The 19,406-nt window shown below is 32.5% G+C and overlaps 1 protein-coding gene across 1 annotated transcript in view; it reads left to right on the top strand.

The window, feature by feature from the left end:
- Positions 1 to 10,758: 10,758 nt before the first annotated feature.
- Positions 10,759 to 19,406, top strand: part of LOC115441696 (protein artichoke) — an 80,436-nt gene continuing 71,788 nt past the window's right edge. The window contains 1 exon segment of the mRNA XM_030166587.2: positions 10,759 to 11,020. The gene's annotated coding sequence lies outside the window, so the exon portion shown is untranslated.

Raw genomic sequence — 19,406 nt, forward strand, 5'->3', positions numbered from 1 at the left:
GGTAACGTCAGCAAACTCAAAGCAAATCTGTAGTGATAAAAAACTTCCGGTGTTATGACAATTTTGTGGAATTCGATATATTATATTCTAAGAAATATACAGTAAATATTATTTATTTTAAAATATAAGTATGACATTTTACAGATAAGTATTGAAATAATTATACATTGAAATATAACACAATTATGAGTTATTTTTCTTCATATTATGTTTTGTTTTTCCCCCTTTTATTGTACATATCACACTGTTATGGTCCCAAAAATAAATCTTTTTATCTTTTCTAAAATTCTAAACTGTTTGCTTTATGTTCTACACTTTATGTGTGTTTTTACTGTAACATAACTAATAAAGAAAACAAAGTAGCCTATCGTAACCGTGAGATCAGTTTTCGATTTCAAAATTATGACATGTATTCTAATTGAGTGAGAAGTTAATTTCCTTCGTAGTTATGTTTAGTGTGACCGCCTGTAAGGTCATAGTTCATTAATATTTCGAGGTGTTAATATAGATTACAAGAAAGGCTGCCTACAATGTATACATTTTATTTAATGTTTGAAAAATAGTAAATGGTCATTCAACGGATTTTTTTTCGCGATAAATTTGTTAAATGTTTACCTCTGATGTTATTATTTTGTTTACACTGAACTAAATGTTTGGCCCAGTAACTCCCTATACATATGAGTTACATTATCCATATTAAATTATGTTTATATTGACATGACTGATGAACTAACTGTGCTCTTCATCCAAAAAAATTCAATGTTATCCGTTGAGTCCCAATGTTCTCCGAAACTAAACAAATATAACTTGTACACTGCAGTTCAGCGGTAAAAATATACAATAGGTACCCTTTCCTCCAGAATGGAGCATAGTATACAAGACCCCTATCATATTTAAGCATAATAACATAGAAAATGATTTAAATTAAAAAGCTTTCGCTGATTACGATCTCATGCCAAACAATTGTCTATAAGGTCTTAGTAAAATTGCTGGACAGGTCAGTGTTTACAGTTGTTTTAATAAATGTTACTTTTTTTTTATTTTTTTTTTTTTTTTTAATCTTTATTTAAGGAGCTTGGTCGTTATTTCACGACTATGTCGCTCCGTACGTCCACTTTTATCCATGCCTACTATTTTTTTATAAAATCAAAATATTTTTTTAATAAGCCTTTAGCCTCTTCCGATACTGGAATGGTCAAAAAGCTATTTATGCTGCCCACATTAAAGCTCAAAGTATGAGGCCCTTAATGTTACTTAGTTAATATAAGCTTTTTGGACCTACAGCAAACTTAAGTATATGGGCTTGATTTAGATTTTACAGTATTAAAGTCAACATTTAGCAATATTATTGAAGTAATATCAGTTTTTTGCACATAATATTGAGATTGCCAATCAGATTTATATAAAATGTACCTAAATGTAAGAGCTTATACACACGGAGTGAAATACACGTGTTATTTCATAAGCGAATTTTCAGAGTGTTTATATGTATAAAAGAACTCTTTTCCAGGCTGCATCCAGTATGAGCGTTTGTGTTTAGTTTGGAACGCACGGCGAGTTTTTAAATAATAACTGAGTACACTATACAAACTTTCAACGAAACATTTATTCATATTTGTTTGTAATTAATTATATTCAACAAAATTAAATTAATATGAAAGTTTCCATGTTATGAAACTGTCGTCAGTACAATAGGTGAATCATTAAAATTTATTACAGCGCCATCATGTGGCTACGTAAGGAAACATACTGTTTATTATCCTACTAACCGATTACAAAGCATATTAAAGTTTATACTCTCCTTTACGAAGTTGGTTGGTAGTACTTGCTTTGAACAATAGATAGCGCTATCTTTAATAAATAATTTAGAATAGTATTTCTCACTAAGTGTTGAAGTTTGAAGTTTGTGAAGATGTATTTGATACTTGGTCTAAACTAGCTTACTTATTGAAGAGCTCCATACTCAACAGTATTAGGTAAATCTTGTCTTACTTCCTACTTATATTTTTAGTGCAATGGTTTGTGTCTTTTCATGTTTGTATATTATTGGAAATAAACGCAGAAAGATACGCAGTAATTTGCTATCGAAGTAAGTATATAGATTTTTAACCACACTTTTAAAATAGATGGCGCTGGCATTGTATTGGTGATATAGGTAGCTACAATGACGAGACATATAATCTTACATACGGGCGAATCTGCGAGCAAAACCTAGTTAGTTGATATTTGTAGACGATTTTCTGAAAAATCAATTCACAAACTTCGATGAAAATAACACAGAAACTCTATCAAACCTACATTACATACGTGTATATGAAATACAATTTAATAATAATTATAAGTATAAAGGTGTTCTCACAGGTGTAAATGTAAATATAGGTACATTTCATAAGCGATGTAATATTCCATGGCATGAAAGGCGAGCATATCGCCATATTAACCGCAAACTTGACTACTGACAGCAGAAAAGGCCAATAATACTTTACCCGACCTGGGGATCGAACCCGAGATCTCAGTACAAATTCATACAGCAAGACAAGACCGAAGCAAATCGGTTAATTATTTATTTATTTGTAATAAGGTACACCAACAGCACTACATATTACATCAATCAATATTATAAAATACTATAAGGTGCAGCATCTGATACGTGTGCTACTAATAGGTGAACACAGCATTTACCACTAACAACATATTGAATTAAAATCTAAAACATAATAATAGGAAGTAGAAAAGAAAATTATAAAGTACTAAAAAATATTAAATCAATAAGTAACAATTATATACTAAATAATTTGTCTATAAAAACTATTCTAAAGAACGTCATATAATTAGCAACAGAAAAGGTTAATGAGAAAATCTAGTTGCCAAAATTTATAAAAAGTTACATGTTTAATTTTTGAGATATTCCAGCAGTCTATCTTTGTACACTTTTACAGAATCATATCATAATTAATAACTGTTGTGTTATATCAACAAAAAATCACGACATAGGTACTGACAATGCGCACGCGTCATCGGGCCCATTGTCAAGCCGACAAAAAGTCGCTTCCCTTTTCCGGGTAGTCGTTCAGTGTAACATTTTTTAAATTCCTCCAATCTGGTGGTCCCGTTTAATATATGCACGTCAGTAATGTAGATTTTTTGCGTAATCTCATTAAATATTTTTGGATACCATTGACGTATATTATATAGACACGAACGTCCATATAAACTATTTGTTCAAAATCTGAACTAAAATGGCAACCAAAATGACACTGTGATAACCTATTTATTCACTTGAACAACAAATAATTTTACTTATTTGACCAATATTTTTTATTCAAATCCAAGTTTACACTTAGAATCGAGTTCTTATATCATGAGCGCCACTCCGCACACAACCACAAGCTATCAATATTGACCATACTAAAGTCAGTTTGAATGGATAGTAGTTCAAATCAATTGAACACGGTGGATGTTCGGAACGCCAAATCTAGTATGTAGTACATATTACGAGTATATCGATATTGGATACGGTATTATTAAGGATTTATTTGAGTCAAAAATATTTTTTGTTACGTTCGTTTGAGTACTTAGTAAGTTAGTAATTACTTAATTAAAACATTCTTCAATTGTCGTGCAATGCCTAAAATATTATGAAATAATTTTGCGTTACCTAGGAATCTAATCAAAACAAAAGTTATAATAAGTTTGTTTCCAATATAACTTCAGCAAATGTCGTGATATGCGATATGTCTACAAATTTCTTACAAATTACGGGAATAATGAAATTGTATTTGTACCTTATGGTATTATTACCCCTCTGGCAATCTCACTGCTAGTACTATACGCAGTATATATTATAGTAGCAAAGATATTATGCCATGCCATTTTCGAGAAAATTCCCTCCGAAAATTAATTGAGATTGAGGGACAAAAAAATTACTTCGATTTCCAACTAAAAAGAGTCATTCCTACACAAGCACCTAATGCAGGGTATTTCTATGTGGAACAGTTAATTGCTTACCGCCAAAAGATTCTAGACATTTTGTCGCCCCAGTTTCAGTTTTTTAGCATTTTTATTTGTTTAAGAAAATACAGTTACAGGTACAAAATTTTATTTTCATACTAACACCGAAAATTAATAATTAGGGATCACGCAAACATTTCTCTTAACTATGGAGTTGATAATAAGGGTCATTAATCTAAATATGGGAAATCGAATCTCGGTATCTTGTTGAACTGCTGGCCAATAGCCCACTACGACAAGGTTACTGAACGTATTACGATTTATAGTAAATTGTGTGCATCCTCAAATATTTATAATGAACAGGTATTTAAATAGATTAATATTGAATTAATAACTAAGATAAATATATTTATTATATAATTTTCTCGCATAATATTATATACCTAGTGGCAAAAGGAAGAATTATTATACACATTTAATATTTTTGCCTTTTATTTTATATTGTTGAATAAGTGAAAATTAGGAAATATTAATTATAATGTAGATTCTTTTGTATAGATACTAAAGATTAATAATAGTTATATGCTTGATTATAATGTATGTAAAGATCTAAAAAGATTCGTAGACTGATTTTAACTTCTTAAATTGCTACCTATTTATTGCTTCTTTGTCATGCGTAACCGTTTTTGGCTAGTATTCACTGAGCGATTTATTTGTAGATATTTTAAGCAAATTTTTGCACGCGGCTCCGCCAAATGAATATGTTTTTCCGGAATAAAAGTCCCGCTCCATATTTTCTCAGGGTACATCCCTTCTAGCTAAGATTCGGCCACAGGGGTTAATCTCAGAGGGGATCAGCCAGGGATCTAGTAGATGTTATAGTATACAAGTGTATGTGCCATATACAGGTGCACTCTCCGTTCTTTCACCATCATAGTCCGGAGAGATGTCAATCCGACATGACCGCAGAGAGATCAGGCGCAGGACTAACGGTCTTACGTGATTTTTGGTGTATGACACCGGCAACTCCCTCACTCCGAGCTGCGACTGAGTAATTTTTAAGATGGAAAAATCCAGTCACAATTATTTTTGGCCCGACTCGAAATTCGAACCCAGTGCGGTAATTGTATTCGTGTCTCGTACGCATGTCAGTTTTTCCGTTATACCACTACGCCACCGAAGCAGTCAATAATAAAAAGTAGCCTGCCTCCTTTCCAATGTCTGAAGCTGTCTCCATACTAATTACCAAATTTCATCGCAATTGGTTAAATGGTTTAGCCATGAAAGCGTATCGTAGAACAGACAGACAGACAAAGGTACTTTCGCATTTATACTATAAGTGTGAATGGATAATGTTCATTCACCCCGAGTCCTCGGACATATCCGGAGATATATCATTTCCATGTGAGAATGAGGTCAGAGCGGAGTCGCTTTGGCGCGATGGAAGCGCTGTCTCGGGTGCACGAACCTATTTGAGCTCAAAAACCTAGATCCAATTTTGGCACGCACTACAGTATATATTCAACAGCAGTACAATAAATTACATTAAAATCATACTCTTATAAACTAAATGATAAGTTTTATATATTTTGTAATAAAAAAAAATACGGATTTTATCGCTATTTTTATATTATAATTTTCTCCCGATATTTTGAAGACTTTGCAGCTGTCGTGGTCACGGGGCGGACTGAGGTGTTGGTCATCCGAAAGACAAAGTTACAATGAGATTGTAACTGATGTTCGAAACGATAAAATCCGTAAAATAGTTTTATTTCAATGTTTAACATTCGCGTTAATTCGTTTGCATATTTGTTAAAAGTTATCGCTTAAACAGCTATATGGATTTGGACGACACTTTGCCCACAGAGGCAGCTAGTTTCAAATGAGTTTATAAACTGTTCTCCCTAAAAAATATACTGAGTGGGATTTCCATTCGGGAAATGTGTGCCATGCAGGCGGAACTGCGGGCATAATCTAGTAAATTTATATCCGGAATTTCAATAGTCCTTAATCTATTTAATTTGCGTAAACCTATTACAGATCCACACATAAATTTTGATAGTTATTAAATTTTGATCATAAATATATTTGCTCTTAAATGTTTATACTTATATAGCCAGTATTCGTATTGTAATTTCATATTTGGGAGATATCTTTAGATATTATATAAAGTTTAAATTGTTATATTTTATAGGACTGAATAATGCTACGATGAAGCATCTCATTGCACACAATGTTAAACGTCATATGAATGAAAAGTGTGTTCAACACCCAGAAAAAATTGATTTTCTTAACACTCAATTATTAAACTAAATGCACATGCAGTCAGCCTTAAAAGTAACTGAACAATTCCAAAACTTCAAAACGATTTTACACATTAACTAACTTCAATCGAGATACATATTAGTTTTTTTTTTACCTTAAAGTTAATTCTTTGACTACTTAAGAAAAAAATATTGTTGATAAGGACACAAAATTTTAAAAGCGATTTTAAATTTTGAGTTTGTTTAGCTGCTTTTGTGGCTGACTGTACATAATGTTCTTCAAATGAGATGTGCACTGCTATGTTCCGATTTCGGAACAGAACAATGCTTCTTGATAGCAGAAGAAGACACATTAGAAGTAATTACCAACCTATCAAGATGAACTCTATACCTGTATACCACCGTCTTGCCATCCTGTGGTAGCTTTAAGTAACGTTGGAACTTTCGTAGTTATGAATAATACTAGCACTCTAAATCTTAAGGATACATTTCCTAAGAGCAAAATTGTTTTTTGTTTTAATGGGTTTTGCCACGACCTTATCTAGTTGAAAGCCGCAGCAATGTTAACTATTTTAAGCTGATCTATCTAAAGGTTTAGTACTTTATATCTAAAAACAATTTTTAATATTAAAAATATTCGACACTAGGTTTGAAAAATAATAAATAATTAAAGGTAGAAAAGACTGAAAAAATAAATGATATATTTCGAATAGCATTACATAGTATAACAGACAGTATTATCTTTGCTAAGAATATTTAGAAACCAAAGCCGGTATTAATAATTGAAATTCACTAGTTCTGGAGTGCGATACCACCCGAGACGCTGTCAAATTAAAAATGGTATCTTAAGATTGTCAATATTTATTAAACACATCAACAACGCCTCAAATGATATCTTAAGTTACAGCATACGACGAATTTTGACAACTGATTTGTTTATTAAACAACGTCCAATCAGTTGAGAGCGAGCTCTTGAATTATAACTTAATCAAGTAACATCAAGTATCTACTTGAGTTCATACTCAAATGTGAAATTGAATTATTATACAGCCTCAAAACTAAATCAAACATTTTTGAGCTGTCGGCAATGAATTTTATGTAAGAATTTTTTTTTTTTTTATCTTTACATCAGAAATATTTATGGAGAATAATACAATTTTTTTTATCAAAAATGTGTTTTGATTTAGACATAATTCGCACAAGTTATCTGAGATCAATTTGTAACAGACATGGCGATAAGCTCGCCCCCTATTACAATGCTCAGCGAATCGTGCACACCGTAGTTGTGTCTCTAGCTACCACTTCCAGGACAAAAATTGAGTCTATACGTAGGTCTATACAATAAATAATTTTTAAATCATAATACATATTTTAGACTGCAATTCCAAACTAGTCATTACCTATTTCTATGAAATGATAACCTAAACATAAAATCGAATTTGTTTACTCTGAAATGTTAACCAATTTAACCAAATAAATCAAACGGTTTGGGGTTGGAGCCAAGCCATGTGTATAGCTGTGGTATCGGTTCATAGAAATTGTATGAGGTCAGTCTTCCGAAAATTGTTAATCAAGTCCCGTACAAATATTTTACACTGGACAATAATATGTCGGTTGAAAGGTAATTGACTTAAACGACACGATTTTTTTCGAAAATTTTAAGTATTTTAAAAAAACATTATGTAGAAATAAGTGCTGCTTTAAATATGTATGAAACTTATAGTGTCGCAAAAAATGTCGGTTAAGTCAATTAGCCTTTCAACTGTTGATAGGATAGGTCGATTATATTCCTACAATAGAATAGACATATTCCGACATTTTGAATTTATTTGTTTTGAGGCCATTGGCTTAAAAACTAATATCTGGCCGTACCCTTAGGTACAAAGGACAGATCCATGTTAGAATTTAGAAGAGTATCCGCCATCTTGAATTTCTTTGTTATTATGTAACAAAAACAATTTAGATTTCATTCACTTATTAATATCACTGTTATTTCATATACAATCCATCTGTGTAGATAACACCGCGTTGGCTACATTTGGCGTCAAACAACAGTGTACAAGATCTATTGTTTCGGTAAGAAAGGTTCTACAATTAATTAGTGGGCACAGAGGTTTAACAGCGTTATAGTGAGATATGCAGTGTCATACACAGCTTTATATTGCAATACACTGGATGTTACTTTGCTTATTACTGTTTATGCTCTTTGGCGTTTAACACCAGTTAAGTGACCAAGTCTTTTTATTAATTTTTTTATACGTGCACGAATAAATGACTTCACTGCAGCTGGTGGTACGTAGAGTGGGGTCCAATAGAGTGTCGACTGACGAGAGATGATTATCGCTCTGCAGTCGACACAATCATGCCGGCTGTTGGAACAGGAAATACACAGGCTGATCCCGGAACTCGACACACGTATGTAGGCCACTATGGCGGGTTTAAAACCCATATATTGTACATGGTGTACAATATCATATTTTATATTCGCCCGGATAGCGCCTAAACTATCCGGGCGGATATAATTAATATAAAATATAAACGCGGCGGACTCATCATCACCACAACGACAACGACTGCAAAGTCTTCGAAACGTCGAAAGAAAATTTTTATATAAAAACTAAGATAAAATCCGCAAAAACAATAAAAATTAATTATTAATTTCCTACTCTATTCTATAATTGGAAGTAACGTCATACAATAGATATTAACATAGTCATTTGAGTCACACTTAAGTCTATAATTAAGTTGTTATAAAAAGTTCAGAGTTATTTATTATGCATGCGTGACACTGTATAATTAGAATTAACATAACGTGCAAAAGCTTTGATAAAACGTAGAGTCAACATACAATAAATTGATAAGCTGAATTTGAGCTATTTTCTTTAACTTTAGCTAAACCGATCCTTATATTTAGTTACATAAATTAAAATTTGTAGTGAGCAAAATTTTGGCTAATTCAATGTTGGGTTTTCCCTACTTGCAATTTGATGTTTGTATATAGAATCCCTGGAGATTACAGAACTCATTTTTAATTTTGAATCTTGTAAATTTATTCTACAAAGTCATGTAACTTTTAAGAAAATTACTTTATTTAAAACTTTTTAGTCAATAAGCTTTTTGTAGTCTGTAGAAAAATATTAATATAGTGTTACAAGCTTCGTTATTACAAAACTATCATGCGATATGAGATATGCGTATTGTGATAATTAAAAAAAAAACTCGGTAGCGTTATATTGTGGTGCAATTACAGTGCTGAGGTCATGGATTCAATCCCCGGATCGGGCAAAGTAATATAGCTTTTTTTTATTAAGTACCATCACGTTGTCTGGAATTTTTGCCAGATATGGCGATGAGCTCTCTAGCTCACATCATGGGACGGAATGCGCTTGGCGGAAATTGCTACAGTGGCATTTCTGCCTACTCCTTTGGGGATAAAAGGCGCCATTGTGTCTGTGAAAAAAAAAATAATATCGAGAGGTCATAAAAACAGCAAAAAGAGATGTCTTTTTAGATACACATGCGCTCTATTGAATAGTATATATATATATAATAAAATATATATATAAAATAATAAAGGGTATACCCTTTGTCACTTCCAAGTCCAATAATTATAAGTAACGATACCGATGTAATATTATGTCATACTCTATCAAACCGTTTAGGCGATGGAATGTGCCAAAGAAATGTATATACGTACCTACATATATTATATACTCGAAAAATTCTCCTTTTGGGTACTCAGTTTAAAAGCTATAGACGAACTCCCAGCTACTATGAAACCATGTAATTGTACGAACAAAAAACAAGCGCATAGCTGCAGGCTGTAGCAAACGTAATATTTAGACCGATTTATAACCTCTGGAATAACACTTGATTACATATTATTCATGGCAATTAAAGCCTATGTGGGAGGAACATTTGCTACCCTAACATGTATTGATGCACCGATGTTTATTAACCGTTTGATATATTAAAGGAAGTGCAGATAAAATATTTATAACTTTATTTTTTATATTATGTTTTTATGAATAAACGGGGTTAATTAAAGAGCTGAATATTATTGGTTTTAATTGGTATGCTGGACCAGAAAGCATCAAGATTGGTATCAAATGTGGAACTCAACGTCACGACCAATAAATTTTTTTAGCCACTATTTGAACAGATTATAAAAAATATTTCATATTTTATTGAATCAACTCAAAACAGCAATTAACATTTTCTCAACGAAGTTACTATTATAACATTGTATCTGTGCTGCAGATTATAAACTAACATCAACATAAACTAACGTAAACATGAAAAAACCGCCAAACACAATCTAAGCGCACGTAAAAATTTCGCATCAAAAGTAATTCAATTAAAGCATATGCGCGCATGTAGTTTTGGGGCGGGTTGCGGCAAAAACAGCTTTTGACAGCTCGGCTTCGGAGCTTATGCGAAAATTTATAGAAAATTGCATGGCACAAGCGTTGCGCCCGTAGGGTGCGCGGCAATCGGCTCGGGGGGTAGCTAGAGCGTATTTAGAAATGCTTACTACCCGCCGGCCGGCACTTTGGCTGGCAGTCAACGCTTGGCGCGCGAACAGGGCGCACGCGTTTACGTCATCCCCTGCTCCCACGCTCGCTCTCGATCCCGTAATTAACATAAATTGAAATTAATTAATACAGTATTACTGGTGTGTTGTGTGCCTCGAACTGGATTATTACGTGCTCAGTGAGTCCCTGTGAACTTTGCCGCTTAGTGACATTTCCATTCCTACTTTGCGTGTGCGAACTATTAAAACTTTAAGTTCATGAGAATATAAGGTACGTTTTTAATTGCACTTTGATTATTTTATCGCACGAAAATTCTCCTTATATTTTTTATTACTTAAAATCTAGATTTAATTTAAAATCTACGTATTGAAAACTTTACGAACTTACATTTTAACATTGCTACATTATCTCGATTAGAATAGATAATTTTGAATTGGATTATATTTATTAAAAATCTTTAAGGTTGTAAATAAACAATACTTTCATTTCAATAAATTATTCCGACAATTTATTTGAAAATCGAATAAGGAATATTTCAATGATATTATTTTTATGAAAGCTTATTACATCGAAATCAGTACTTGACGAGATAAATTGCTTGTTATTATAAATTTCCCAACATAATGCAAGATAACATTCACGATACAGGGTTAACGACAATTTATTATTCCTATAAACATTTCCGATATCAAATATTAGTGAATTATGGCCTTATTGATAACGAAGCGTCTTTTCATGTCTTATCAATTTATTTTCGACTTTATCGTACTTGTGGAAAGTATAGTAGCTTCTATCTCTATTTCATCTCTAATCGAAGAATCGAGAAAATTATCAAGTTATTCCCTACTTTAGTTTACTATTTTTCAAAAGCATTAAGTCTTGGTAGTAGAGGAGATCCATTCCCAGCTGTGGGATATTATTGAGTTTAGAAACAACTTAAGTGTTGACATTTTGTTTTACCTTTGTTTTACATCGACCTTTAAATGTCGCTCTTTAATTACTATGCTACGGCTTTTATGTTTGTTTACGGTTTATGAGATTAACAACTAGACCCTAAACTTACTCAATATGTCTTAGTGAATATTGTTTATAATTAAATACTTTAATGGTATCTTTAGGTTAAATTATTGTTTTTCAAATTAATAAAGTTAATAACTGAAATACTTTTTATTTCATAATTACGATCGAAAGCCTCACATTACTTGACAAACGCAAGCGTGTTAGAATAAATCGTCCAGTCGGAAAAGCTCACGAATACTTATCCAAAGTTTTTCATAATAAAATAGTATTTCGAAACTGGCCCAGTAAATTGGCCAAATGCGATACATCAGTGAGCGAACATAAACGTCTGTAAATCGTAAATAAAACCTGGTGTTTGCAGTATGAAGTGTACAGATCAACTTCGGAAGAAGGTCCTATATTAACAGACGTATAGACATTTTATAGGTTGCATAAATTCGGTATATTTTGGGTTTAGTTTAAGGACACGATAATAGTAGTTAAACTGTATTATATTAATTTATTTGATAGGTAAATTTTCTCTGATGATTGGCAAATCAGGCCCTATAAATTACTTTATGATATTTTCTAATGTTTATATTTTAATAAGTGTATATTTGTTCCATCGACCTCGTAACTCTTGTACTATATTCTATTTGTGAAAGCTTTTAAATGGCCTTCTAATATTTATGTACTTCTACTACCTCTAATATTGTTTAATCTAGCTGTAAGTTTTCCGAAAATAAAAAAATCAAAATAAATAAAATAGTTTAAACTGGTGAGGAAATAATGAAGTAATAATGAAAAATAATGCCTCCTTCGTCACTAGGAAGGATATGTCGGGAGAATAATTATAATATAATGTATCGCGATAAAATCCGTACAATAGTTTTATTTCAATGTCTAACATTCGCATAAGCATAAGAAATATTCATAATCATTGTGTAAATAAATTTTAAACAAAAAATATTTCGTTAACTTTTGTCGCAGCGTATCAGTAAAATGCGCAAAATGTAATTATAGAATTTATCACCCTTATCAACTTCAGTGACCTACATAACACGGTGTGAACTTAAAAATATTTATACCTTTAAATTGTATGTAAGTACATTACAGTGCAAAAAAGAGCTCAGTAATATTATCAAAAGAAACTGAGATTAAAAATATAATTAAAATTTGCAAATTTTTCAACTATTCTAAAACATTTTTGGCTATGTTACTTATTTATATGTATATTATTATTTTACTCACGATGAAACTTATGAAGATCGCAACCGTGAATAGCACCTACCCTAGAACTATGAGGTCGAAGGTTCGTTTTCCGTCGCTAGACACGCATGTGTTTGTTTATGAAAAATAGATTTATCTCTGATCTGTGAATTGTGTATTAAAGTTATTTTTTTTCTTCCGATACGTATACTTAAGGTACGTGAAGTAGTGCACATTCTCTGCGAAAACAAAAAAAAGTGAAACAGTAATTTGTTCAAACTATATTTTATACTTAATAATATAATAAAAGAGCTTGGAGTCTTTTCCCCCTATTGTTGTAGTGTATTGCTATTATCAAAATAGTTACATGTATTTAAACAAAACGATGGTATTAAAATAGAATTCCATGTTAGTGGATTACGAAATACTAGGATTTCAGATTCCCATTTCGAGATTTAAATTTCCATTCAGAGAAATCTCAATCCATTTGCAAGCTGAATTTTACCTACCGCAGGTCGAACGGTTTATCTGACTTGGAAGGCAGGTTGCGTCATCGATTTTGAAATAAATTTTATATTTTTATATATAGATATATTCCTAAGAAAATTTCTAAATATTTAAAGACAATTATTACACAGTTTTCTGTTTTTATATATAGACTAGCGACCCGCTCCGGCTTCGCACGGGTGCAATATTTCTCCACTATTTAATGGATGTTATTATACATATAAACCTTCCTCTTGAATCACTCTATCTATTAAAAAAACCGCATCAAAATCCGTTGCGTAGTTTTAAAGATTTAAGCATACAAAGGTAGGGACAGAGAAAGCTACTTTGTTTTATACTATGTAGTGATATAATACTAAGAAAAAATCTATATAATTAAAGCCAATTAATTCACGGTTTTAATCCTGTATCAAGGCAAATGTCTTGTACCGCGGGTTAGCAACTTTCAGCTTTTTGGATACTACGCCTCGTAGCAAACGTTCGCGGTTAGAAACACAATTACACTCCAGTGGCGAAAGGTTCATATTATAATCCGATTCCTGCTGCCCTTTATGTAGAATTCATGTAGAATCTAATTACCATCAAAACGATTTGCATGTCGCATTTATGAATATAAGTACTTCTATGTTGTGCTGGGTTGGCTTTCCGAATATGTTCCCTTACGCCACACATTCAATACATATATAACACAAAAACACATATTCAAAAAAGGAAATTATGAAAAGAAAAATTAAAGACATGACCCAAAATGAAACCCGCTCCAACCGTACTACGACAATAGGCCCTTTAAAACAATATTAATCTTAAAGGTCGTTTAGATCCAAGCTCAAGGCTCATGAATGGATGAGTGAACATTATAAAACTTATAAGGGAAGGTCATGCGGACCTCTATTTTATTTATCGAATGTTTTTCATGTCGACATTAGATTACCGGTCAGTGAGCGTGTGTCCAATGAAACATGCCAGGAATTTCCACTTTGAGTAGCTATGTATGCAAAATTTGTATACAAGCCGCATGTTTAAGAACTGATTTAATTTGTATCATATCGCCGGTTGAGACGCTTATTGACTGAAGCGTATTTTTTTTCGGAAAATTTTAACTTGGCTAGCAAGCATAGAAAAGCGTGCTGCTTTCAATATACAGGGTCATTTTGACATCGCGTTACTAAATGAAACCACATACTTATCTACTTCGAAATGACACCTTATAATAAGTTACTTGACCCGAAGATGTAAAATAAAAAAGTGTAAGTTTCGAACAAAATAAATATTAATAAAAAGTGATTTTAATATTACGCGCCCTAAAGCCACTACTACTACTCTAAGAGAATTTGTAGTGGCAATATCATACTTTCAGTCAGAAATACACCCACGCACACGCCATATTCGCACTAAACTACAAAATGATCAAAAAATCAAAAAAACTAAAAACAGGATTTTTCGTGAAAATTTTCGTTATTAATGGATGATTTTTGGCATGATGTCTGCAAAGGTGAAGACCAGTCTGTGGTTTCATTTAGTAACGCAATATTAAAATGACCCTGTATATGTAAGAAACTTAGTGTCGAAAAAAATGTCGCGTAAGTCAATTCGTCGTTCAACTGTCGATATGCAATGTTGTAACTAATATGGTTGGAGCACTAACTGCTCTCTCAGTATATAGCAAGTATTGAACAGTTTATTGTTCTGTGTAATCTTTCAGTGTCTCGTATAAGGTAGTTAACATTTCCTTTTGGGACTTTTGAGATGATTAAAACGTTTTTTAGATTTATATTTGAGATAGGTATATTAGTATATATGTATGTAGCTAAAAAGTAGACCAGGAATGTTATAAAACTATATTTTTAGTATTGCATAAGTTTTAAAAATAATATTTTCAACAAAATGGACGAAATAAAATTTATAAAATATCTATGTACGAATATCTATTTGAATTTGAATTTGATTATTTCCACTTGGTTAACTTTCTTACTCCTGTTACAAATGTACGCATTAAAATAGATGATAAAATTAGCTTTTTTATCGTATTTCAAGTATTATCCATAGGGAATAATAATTCACGTATACTCGTATATCGACTTCAAACGAGTGCTACTTTAACACAAATTAATGAATTTCATTCGTACCATGTGGAATAATTAAAGTGATGATTAGTGGAAATTTAAATGGACGATGAAATAAATGGTCACGTTAAATAGAAACAGTATTTAATGCGATTCGATTTACGCGGTACAATGATTTCGGATGAGTTTTATTGATGTGTATGAGTGGCGAAAGCCTAGTTGGGTATGGAACGGACTTCCGAATGTCTGTAGGTTCAAATCCCAAGGGCAAACATCCCTGACTTTTCTAAAATTATATGTATTCGTGAATTATCGCTTGCTTTAATGGTGAAAGAAAAAATCGTGAGGAAACCTGCATACCTGAGAAGTTCTTTATTGAAATTTTAATTGTGTGTGAAGTCTACCAATCCGCACTAGGCCAGCCGTCGGACTAAGGCCTAATCCCTCTCAGTAGTAGAGGATACCCATGCCCAGCAATGGGACAGTTAATAATACAGGACTGATATTATTATTATTACTACGAGCGAATCTCCAATAAACGGTACCCCTAGCACAAATTTACGCCCTTTAGTATAGTATTCGAATCGAGAAAGTTAACGTATTCAGTTATCGTTAGACTGTAGCATCCGTCAAAAAAGGGACACGCGCTGTAATTTTCCTAACATTTTGACACATTCTCGCCTATGGTTACACGATTGAGTATTCAAACTTTACATGCGCGCAACGTTCACGCTATCGTATTTTAGTTTCAACTACATTCGCGGGGCGCTAATAAAATTTCCATACAAAAATTTAAGTAAACGGAACCATTACGTTAACAATACTATAACGCAAATTCGTGCTAGGGGTACAGCTAGCATAAAATACAATCGCAATTAAGACAACTTTAAATAATTTTTAGGGTTCCGTACCCCAAAAGGAACCCTTATGAGATCACTTTGTTGTCCGTCGTCTGTCTGTCTTTCTGGCAAGACCCTGTTTCTTAGAAACGCGTAGAGGTATCAAGTTGAAATCTATAGCAAATATTCGAGTCTACGGTAACTTTAAATTGTGGAAAACTTGGAAACTTGTAAATCAACATGATCAAAAGGTATGCTCGCTTACACGATTTCACAAGAATCAAAACCTATTTTACTTCCCTTTGGCCTAGAACCATAAAATTTAGCAAGAAGCGAATACTTACACCAACTGTAAAAAAATCTAAAAACCGTAAATATGCAATTTAACAACAAATAAAAGCTAGATTATATAGAACCCCCTGTGGGCGGTTGGCGCTATGAAACAATTTTCAACGAAAAAAATTTGGGATTGTCGTTTCTACACGTTCTTAATTCCGTATCCAGGGCTCAAAACTACTGTATTTTATTGTACGGGCCATTCACATCGAATAACATGCTTCTATTTAACTTTATGACTTATTTAGTCACAACTCCCCATGGAGTCAAATATAACCTCTATAACTAACAATGTTTCAACATTTTACATTACTTAACAACATAAAAAATAAACATTAGTTCTTTGGCGGCGAAATTAAAAATAACAAAAGTTAATTCAAAATATAGATAAAGCTACCTAATTGAAACACAAAAACCTTTTCCTGGGTAATTAATTCATACATCTTGTCATCTTCGGACTGATATGGCGGTAAGAACAAAGGATCTTTCATATCAACAATGTAGATGTCTTTCATTAAGTAAATGTACAAAGTTGAAGTATTGTTGACATCGTTGTTATCTCAGACATAAATTGTTATTAGCGTAATAATACGCAAAGGGAGTGCCGATTGTCGTTTAAAGCTGGCTCACGACTATCAAAAGTAATCTTTATTAATATAATTACTGAGGATTGAATTCTGAATGTAGCACTTTCAACGTTTAACAACTGTACCGATTTTGATGAAATTTGGTATACAGAAAGCTTGAATAGGAAGAAAGGTCTATGACATTTTATAATTTCTTTAATCTAGTACATGCCGAATTCCATGGGGGTTCTGAGCAAAAGCTATTAATAAATTATAAATTAGTTATCAGAAGTCTCAATTATCGCCTTGTTTTGAGTTGAAAGGGCACCACGTGGTATTGTAGTAAAAAAATAAGCAACAGTTTAAAAAAGATTTGCAAAATAATTTTTCTAGACGACAGTACAGCCTAATGAATACAAGTTGTGCTGAAGAATACAAAATTTCTTTTACTTCCACGGTTTAATCTATACTAATTATAAAGCCGAAGAGTTTGTTTGTTTGAATACGCTAATCTCAGTAACTACTAAACGAATATCGATTTTTTTTCACTTATAGGAAGAAGACAGAAGTAGAAGAATTTCACATTAATCCTGAGTGCTAGAAAAGCTGAGAAAAGTTTAAAACGGGACTTTTATCCCGGACAAACTTTTACACGCGGATCGAGCCGCGAACAAAAGTACTATATAAATAGCTGTAATATCCATCGGACTCCATTTGCAACACAGGATAGATCTTCCATCGAAATGTTTGATCGCGAAAACAAACGTGTTAAGGCGATACCTCAAGGTCCATTTTCATACATTTTGTTTCACCTTTAATCTGGGTAACTAAACAAGTATTGGCAAGTAAAGAAATTAAATTCACGTCTAGTTAGTGATTAGTTCTCGCAGTTGAAAGAAAATTTCGTCATATTAAATTTTAAAGGCCGAAATATCCATGATTATTAATTATTTTTACGTTTTTCTTTCAACTGCGAGAACTAATCACTAACTAGACGTGAATTTAATTTCTTTACTTGCCAATACTTGTTTAGTTACCCAGATTAAAGGTGAAACAAAATGTATGAAAATGGACCTTGAGGTATCGCCTTAACATTAAAAATAATAAAATGGAAGCAGCTAACATTTCATTGCTGACGTTCCACTTGCGAACGATTCGATTTGTATGTTCGGCAAATTAAGTGGATTTCGCAATGCACAGCTCATTAAAGAAAATTTTAATGTTTGTTAACTTTATCAATGAAGTTCCACCCTCGGTTCGTACTCTAAAATTTTAATTGGAAAACTAGTTATAGAGTTGACTTGTGCCGGTACGCAAATACGTTAACTTGACGGTGTTAGTACCCAACTCAAAATATTTGAGGTTTGTTTTCTTCGAGTGTTTTTAACTTCGGTACCAGCTCTTTGGATTCTATTTATGGGGAAGTTTCCTTTAAACGCAAAACTTAAATTTGTTTCATACTTATTACACCTTTCAAAGTTGTAGACTTTGTTGGAACGTTGTGAATATTGTGAAATATTTATTAATACGACAGTATATTAATAGTAAAAAAGTGATTTTTATATGCCGTGTAATATAAAGGCATTTAATTCGTAAACACTAATTACTATATTCCTTTACCGCACTTTAATGTCTATTCACGATGCGATATAAATTATATAGTAATTGTTTGTAATATAATAATAATATCAGCTCTGTATTATGTATTATCCCACTGCTGGGCACGAGCCTCCGCTAATACTGAGAGGGATTAAGCCTAAGTCCACCATGCTGCCCTAGTGCGTATTAGTAGACTTCACATCCTCCAAATTCCTATAGAGAACTTCTCAGGTATGTAGGCTTCCTCACGACATTTTCCTTCACAGTTAAAGAAAGCGATAAAACACAAAGAATACACACATAATTTTAGAAAAGTCAGAGGTACTATTGCTCCTTGATAATAGGTATATTATTACCTAAATAGCGAAGTTTTATTTGCATTCAACCACATACAATTCAAATATCAATTTCCAAAGAGCATTCTAGTTAAGACCGGGTACTTTGTAACTATGTTATTATGCTTTCGGTGCGCTATTACCCGACGGACTGAATGACGTACAGACGGACAAGATGCCCGTATACAAACATCTTCGGATGT

Source organism: Manduca sexta, chromosome 25, assembly GCF_014839805.1.
Source record: "Manduca sexta isolate Smith_Timp_Sample1 chromosome 25, JHU_Msex_v1.0, whole genome shotgun sequence".
In the NCBI taxonomy this organism is placed as follows: Eukaryota; Metazoa; Arthropoda; class Insecta; order Lepidoptera; family Sphingidae; genus Manduca; species Manduca sexta.